At 37.0% G+C, this 8358-nt stretch overlaps 1 pseudogene; it reads right to left on the bottom strand.

Annotated features, from left to right (window-relative positions):
• On the bottom strand, positions 1-1072 carry LOC125618755 (annotated as a pseudogene).
• Between the last annotated feature and the right edge of the window lie 7286 nt (positions 1073-8358).

Raw genomic sequence — 8358 nt, 5'->3', positions numbered from 1 at the left:
TCATTTACCTGTAAGATTTGAGTCACAATTAAAGAGTACCCATACAAAACTATTTCCTTTTTTCTTTAAAAAGTGCAACATACTATATACTTTTCATTAAAAAACAAACAAACAAACATAAACTAGTGAAAGACTGTCTCCATCTCTTGTCAATGAGGAAAGGCCAGAGTGATTCCTTGATTCCAATTCGAAATGGTATTCGCTGGCCAATGCCCAAGGTCTCCAATTTGGAGCAGTCAAGCTGAGCATTATGTGGACGTTGTGCTCCTATGACTGGGCTGTCAGTGATAGGTCTTAAGTGACTGCTGGGGAGGTTGAAGGCATCTTCAATGCACATGCCATTTTATACTTGGTCATCTGTTCATTACTAGACCAATGAAAGGTTCCCTTAATTGATGGGTACAGCATTCTCTTCTCTGCCAGCTGCCGACACACTGTAGCCACATCTTTGACATGTGTGGGAAACCTCTGCTGCCAATGGTCCATGTTTGCTGACTTGTTGCTGAACTGCACTTTGTCATACATGACCGTCACAGCACTTTCTTCAAGCTTTTCAACTTCTCCATACAGAACAGGAATTCTCAAAACAGCAGCTCCCAAGTTATTCTCCAGGACTGCCTTTTCTCCTTCTAATTTTGTTTTACCTTACAAATTTAGGGGACTTGGTATGTCTTCCTCACTGTAAGGTGGATCCCTTCCATCAAATAGATAATCTGAGCTAATATAAATGAGAAATGCTCCAATTGCAGCTGCTTCCTTAGCTAAATTCCCAGAAGCATCCACATTAAATTGAGAAGCAGCATCTGGCTGATTCTCTACAATATCTGGTCTTCTCTGCTGCACAATGTACTATGACATGAGGCTGAAATTCATGAATGATGTGATGAACTGCATTAGAATCCAACAGATTATTAACCTGTTCAAATTTTGGTCTTGCTCTTCTAAAACTACAACCAACAGCATGCTAGTTATTCTGCTGAAATTCTTTGTATACAGCTCTGCCAAGGAGTCCAATGGCATCAGTAATTAGAGCCCGCCTTCTGGGGATGTTTACTTTCTCCCAACCCACCATGCACAACGATGGAGCAGCTGCCACCTCCCCAAGCGCGCTGTATCCCACTGACACCCTCTGTCTTTGTGAGAGAAAGTGAAGCTGAAATCAGAGCTGTTTTCCACTCTCTGTTGGCTCACAGTGTCAATTTGGAAGAAGCGCCTCATTTGTTGTAAATGTCCAGTTCTTAATCTGTAAAGTGGAGTATATATCTCTCTGCTTCTGCTCATGGGTATGGTGAGAGGAGGAGGAGTTAATGCAATAATATATGTAAATGAATGAAGTATTTTTTTTTTGAGAATGATGATTTTTATTAGCAATCAATAAGTTGGAATGCCATGGCTCAGTTGCTGCAGAGTAAAGTACTGAGTGACCACTGCCTGTCTGATTGGGAGTTGGTTCTGTTTCCTGAGCATTGCCAGAAGGCAACATTTAGTCAAAGGGGAAAGGTGTGAGGGAGGAATTCAGGCCCTGGGGCAGACACAGGATCAAATTTGGCTTTAGCCAATTAACTAATGGTGACTTTGGGCAAGTCACTTCAGTTTTTACATCAATGTAATCATAAAAAAATGTTGATATTTTTTTAATTAGAGAACTACTATTTAATTCTGATCTGTATTAAGTGTCCAAAAGGAAACTTCAAATACATACTAAATCCTGATTTCATATCATTTCTAATGTTCAGTATGTTGATGGGCAACATATTTTCTGTCACTTTATGCAAATTCCTCAAAATAGAGAACAAATCATAGTATCCATCTTGACTCTTATAAGTAGCATACTGCAACAGTTGGTTCCTGTCAGTAAATGATCTTCAATTTTGCTGTTTTGTGTCTGAGTTTGACTACCAGGTTGAAGATTCAACTACTAGGAAGTTGGGCTTTAGGAGATGTCCAATTCCTGCCTTGGACTGATGCATTTATTCTGATTTCCATGATGGGTTCAGTATAAATAATTATTTCAATTGTTCCACAAATATTTATTGAGCACTGACTCTGTGGGATACTGTTGGATTCTTAGGATATGGATATTAACATGTGGATGATAGAATGAGACATTTCAAAATGCATCTCCTAAGTATTCCTGAAGGACTGAATTGAGAATAAGTCACTTTATGAAGGGATAAAAGCTGAACATTTTTTAAAGAATTGATGGAAGTTTAAAAGTACCAAAAAAAAAAAAATTGATGAAAGTCATGATCATCAGATTCTGGAAAAATGAAAAGTCCCAAGTTAAGATACACACAAATAAATAAAAGCCTAGATATAGTGAGACTGCTAGGAAACAAAGTAACCTGCAAAACCAATTAAAGGCAATAGCTGAAAATTAGGCTAACAGTAGTTTTACCTAGTATTGCTTTTCAGAAGAAAACTTGAAAGCACTGAATGAAAGTAAACCCTTATAAAATGTAATTTAAGTGGAGGTTGAAATAAAATTTTCAAAGGTTGATAGTTTATCTCTCCCTTACTAAATGTCTTCACTTCTTAATCTTTTGGAAGGTTACTGGATTTTATCTCTACCCTTTACTTCAACCCTTACTGAAGGAGTTTACCTCTATTTATCTCCCTCTAAGGAGGTGTACTTGAGGAAATTGAATGCTCCAAGGGAGAAGTGAGATACAAAAAGGAAGCATGAGTGAAGAAATTTGAAAACCAAGTTTCAAATACTTAGTTCATAAAATAATTTAAATGACTAGTTTCAAGAGAAAAAAGCAATGTAGAAATATGCAAAAGTTTATTCAAATTAAGAAATTCTAATTATTCAGAAGGAAGAAATATATTAGCTTAGAGATTGTAACATATTTGATATACTTATTAAATAGTTAATGGCAATCTTATGGTACAGAAATAAAATTAGTTTCCAAACCAGCAGAAGTTTAAAAAGGAACAAAAACCCAAGTATCCTCTTTCTCTTCTTTGTATTCCAAAAAGAATGGATAGGAAGAAGAAGGAGAAGATACTCAGCAAAACAAAAAACAACAACTCCACAACTAAATTTTGAATATAAATAGAATGAAAAAGTTAATTAAATTAAAAGACAAATTGCCAGAATGGGTTTTAGCTCTTTTAATAAGAAGAACTACTAAAGCCAGGAATGGTGGCAGATGCCTGTAATCCCAGTGACATGGGAGGCTGACGCAGCAGAATTGCAAGTTCAAAGCCAGCCTCTGCAACCAACCAAATTGTTACTAGTGACTTAATCAAAATAATCTGGGTGTCTCTCAGGATCTGACCTAGGTGTCCCTCAATAGATGAATGGATAAAGAAAACGTAGTATATATACTCAATGGAATATTACTCAACTTTAAAGAAGAGTGAAATTATGGCATTTGCCAGTAAATGGTTGGAGTTGGAGAATTATCATGCTTAGCGAAATAAGCCAGTCCCACAAAACCAAAGGCCAAATATTTTTTCTAATATGAGAATGCTAATTCACAATAAGGTGGGGGGCACTAGGGAAGAATAGTGTTACCTTAGATTAGGAAGAGGGAAGTGATGGGAGAGGGGGAGTTGGGGATAGGAAAGATAGTAGAATGAAACAGACATTATTACTCTCTCTATATATGTGACTACATGACCAATGATTCTCAACATGTACACTCAGAAAAATGAGAAATTATATCCCAGCTATGTATATCAAAGTGCATAAATGCATTTTACTGTCATGTAAAACTAATTAAAACATAAAAAATTTAAAAAGTAATCTGGGGACTACTGGCTAGAAATCTGGAAGAAAAAAAAAGTGGACCCCTCTTTATTGTAGTAGGCAGAATTTGAAATGTTCCTTAAGATCTTTGTTCAGTGTTACTCTTATGATTGTGTTATGTGTTTTATGTGGCCAAACTGACCTCAAGTGGAGAGATTATCCTGGCTTATTTGTATGTTTCAGTGAAATCACATAAACCCTCAGACAAAAGAGTGGTAGCAGAAGTCAATTCAGAGTTTAGAAGCTGCAGGAGATGCTCTAATGTGGATGTTGAAGGAGAAACTACCATATGTGGAAAGGGCCATGTGACCGGGAATGAGGGTGAGAAGAGCCCCTTTAAAGACTGAGAAGAACCCGTCTCCTGACAAACAGGAAATGGGGACCTCTGAGGTTTGCAAAGAGCTGAATTCTTCCAAGACTGTGAGTGAACTTGGAAAATAGATTCTCCCAAATGCATCCTTGATGTTCCCTTGATTTTAAATTAGTGAAATCCTGAGCAAATATTTTAGTCCAGACTGAACCCTGAGTTCTGTTAAGCTGTCCTGGACTTCTGACTCAGAAAACTGAGATATAATAAGTTTGAATTGTTTAAAGCTGCTAATTTTGATAGCAACAATTTTTTTTCCAAGATTTAATGTACATTTATTCTTAACATGTGGAACATATAGTATAAAGATTTCATACTGAATAAATGATATTCATTAAGCCAAAAAAGGAAAAAAAGGAGGAATTTACATCAAGTTTTAGCTACATTGTTGAAATACAAATATGCAGATTTTATCACTGAAAAAATCTCAATTGTGTTTCTTCATCAGGAATTTCAACTGAACCTAGAACTTTTTCACACCTCAATTAGAAAGAAAACAAAACAAAACAAAAACCCAGAAAAAAATAAACTATAAGTTGATTGGCTGCTGAGACAGCAAGGACTTTTTACAGAGACCTGTACAGCATCACACCAAGAGGGGCGATGTCTGGCAAGAGATTAAATAGCTGTGTCTCGCTTTGTGCAGGTCACCAACTTGTTAACTCGTCATACTATAAAGGGGTAGCTGGGAGAGGGACCAAACTGTGGGGATCCAAGGGTATGTGCAATGCACAACGTCATATACATATATACACACGTGGCAGCGCAGTCGCTGCAGCTAAAGGTTAAAACCAGTTCTAAGAGGTGATCTCAGGGATAGCAACAATTTTGATAGCAACAACTCAAGACTAATAAAATCCATTGTGCCAAAATAAATTCCATATGGATTGATGATGAATATGAATATGAAGATTAAAACTTTCTTCAACAAATTATAATAAATATAAGTCAAAATACAAAAAATCTGGGTGAATATTCATAATACATGAGAGCCCATTAATCTGATATTTAAAGATTTAAATATTTGCACAAAAATCAACCATAAGTTTTATAGTCTTAATCTCACCAATAAAAAAGGGACTGAAATTGAAACTATGCAAGTTATCACCTTTTCACTTATATTAACAAACATCAAATAATTTTTTAATATTAAGGACTATGTACTTCATTTAATATTATTGGTGATATAAATCATTTACTCCTTGAAGAGCAATTTAATAATACCTATCAAAATTTAAAATGCACATACCTGTAGCAACTCCACTTTTTCAAATTTATCCCAAAGATACAACTCATAAATATAAACATCTATACAGACCCACTATCACTTATCCAAAACTCTTAGTATTTTTGAAAGATATGTTGATGCATACAACTGAGTATATCTTGTAACAATTCTAGTAGGAGTTGGGGGTAACAGCCTATAATCAAACTTAGTTATATATTGGTGAAAAAATACACAAATTCACATTAAGTAGTATAAATAAATATTATAAATAGCCTAACATCTGCTCAGCTACAGTTTAGCTGCCAAATGAGCATGCCAAATGAAAATACTTTCAGTTTTGTAAGTTGTTTGGGCCTTGGAATCACAGATAAAAGATGTTAAAATTGAACAAGATTACCTACTGTAAGCAGAGTTTTGTTGTTGTTGTTGTTGTTTTTGTTTTTCCTGTAACAGTAAATGAGTAGAAAGAACTTAAACTTTTTATCCCAGCCTCTAGGTACAGAATAAATAATGGAATCATATTCACAAAATGTATTAAAAGTAATAAAAGTATTAAAAAGTGTGAGAAAAGGCTGTGATAGGTATATGTGGATTGTGGATTGAGTGAATAAAACCCAGATACTGTGAAATGTGTCTTTTTGTTTTCATTTGTATCACACACACACTCACACTTGCACATACATGAGCACACACATATACATACCCCACACTCATATACTTACATATATGTCGATTCTGGAAGAACCTATAAGAAACCAGGGTTTTGTGACAGTGAAAGTTGTTGCTCTGGGAAGATAAATTAACCAATGAATGAGCTTTTCATTGTATTATTCTTTTACTAAATTTGTAGTTTGTATGTTTTATTGTAATTTAATTGTCCTAGCATTTTTTTTCCAAAATGAAAAATATGTAGAATTTTAAATAGTTCAGATTTAGTTTTCCAAGTCTCCAACATTGGAGTTGCCGCCTTCCCCAGGGAAGATTTTGAAAAGATGGTCCTGAGACGCAGAGAGAAAGGGAAATAAATAGAAATCTTTTATAAAGGTTCAATTTTTAAGCATAAGCCGCTGAAGTGGATGGCCCGTTTTTACATCATGTTATGGTTTATATAGGAGCTATCTCCCCCAAAACCCAAAGTGTGAGAAAATGCAAGAAAGTTTAGAGATGAAATAATTGGGCTATGAGAGTCTTAACTGCTGCATTAATCCCCTATTAGGGGTATTAACTGTAGGCAGGTAGGGTGTGGCTGGGGCAGGTGGGTCACTGAGGCATGACTTTGGGGTATATATTTTTTCCTGTGAGAGAAATCTCTTTCTGCTTGCTTCTGACCATATCCTGAGCTGCTTTCCTCCACTANTTTCTTTCTTTCTTTCTTTCTTTCTTTCTTTCTTTCTTTCTTTCTTTCTTTCTTTCTTTCTTTCTTTCTTTCTTTTGTACCTGCAGTGCCTCTTGCATAACAGAGATTCAGAGATTCACCCTCATGCCACCACTGGACCAAGCTTGCTTTCAGAGCTGGAACCCTGTTGGGAGGGGAGGATCCCTATGGGCTCCGGTGCTTCAGGGCATGACTGAGCTGTGGGTTGGACCTCTATATTAGTCTAGGGAGATAAAAAATCCAATCTGGGAAACTGCGGCCAGTGGTGTTTGCTGCTCAAGTGTTGAATTTTGTTACCCATTGCACTGGTGATGAGGAAGGTAGTTCTAGTTACAGGTGTGAGCAGGTGAGTAGGTGAGCACCTTCCTGTGATCCCTAACAGAAACACTGAACTGATTGGAGGATCCATGACTCTGGACCTCAGTGATTGTGGCCTTCTGCTGGACCAAGGCCACTCAGCTCACCTCCTTGCCCATTTCTCCCAGCCTAGGGGAACTCAGGGAATGCTCAATTAAGTCAAATATGTCTCCATGGACATGTGTCTTGCTTTCATGCTGATCCAAGTGATCATCTGTTGTGATAGAGCCAGAATGCAGGACTCTCCCAGACATGTGCTGGCATATGTAAGGAGTATACAATCCATTTAAACTCTTCTCGTTCTTACTCAGTTTGTTAATGAGAATTAGTTGGAAGAGAAGCTCTACTTACATCAATCTTCCTTTCCATTATCTTTGTCTGCTTTAGCCATCTTATTCACATTCTTAGGGCAAGTAAGGCTCTCCATAGCATTTGTGACCTGGGCTGTCTCTTACTGGAATAGCAGAACTAGTATTTCTAAGACTCTGGTTGAATTAATCCAACCCCAATTCTTTCAAGACCTCCTCTGTAATAAATCTGTAGTGTGAGACAGAAGATGGCCCAGGGGATCTAGGCAGCAACTAACTCTTTACCTCTCCACAGCCCAGAAAAGAAGACCTGACCAGAGAGGTGACAGACAGAGTAAATAAAGCTAAACATTGCACAGTTTGAAACTTGGAGGGACTTGGAGTGTGGTTACTAGAGCATAAAATAAGGATAGAATTCCTTGACCCAGAATTCTGACTAGGGTAGAGTTAGGGGAAAGGGGTAACAGAGAGAAAGAAAGAGAAGGAAAGCCCATAAGCTTACTTTTTAAACAACAGCTAGAAAGAACACAGAGCAAGTTAAAATGATTCAGAAGCATCAAAGACAGTAAAAGAGATCAAGCAGTTGAAATCAAATGTGGACTAAAAACTGGGCAGTGATTTTTGTAGAGTCCACAGCTATCCAGCCTCCTTAGAAGAAATTAAATTAGCACAATTTCTCCCCAGTTTAAGGTAGTAGCAAATAAAACCAGAGGAAATGCCTCCAAAATGAGCCACATGCCCAGTCCTTTTAATTAATTAATTAATTTATTTATTTCTTGAGACAGAGTCTTGCAAAGTTGCTTAGGGCTTCACTAAGTTACTGAGCCTGGCTTTGAAGTTGAGATCCTCCTGCCTAAGGCTCCCACCACATGTTACTATGCCTGGCTTATGTGTTTCTTCTTTTGAGAACTTTCTGTTTAGTTCTTTTGCCCATTTATAGATTGGTCTATATGGGGGGGGGGGGGC

Source organism: Marmota marmota, unplaced genomic scaffold (assembly GCF_001458135.2).
Source record: "Marmota marmota marmota unplaced genomic scaffold, marMar, whole genome shotgun sequence".
NCBI lineage: Eukaryota > Metazoa > Chordata > Mammalia > Rodentia > Sciuridae > Marmota > Marmota marmota.
Note: the sequence above shows the minus strand (reverse complement) of the source record. Positions and strands in the feature narration are given on the sequence as shown.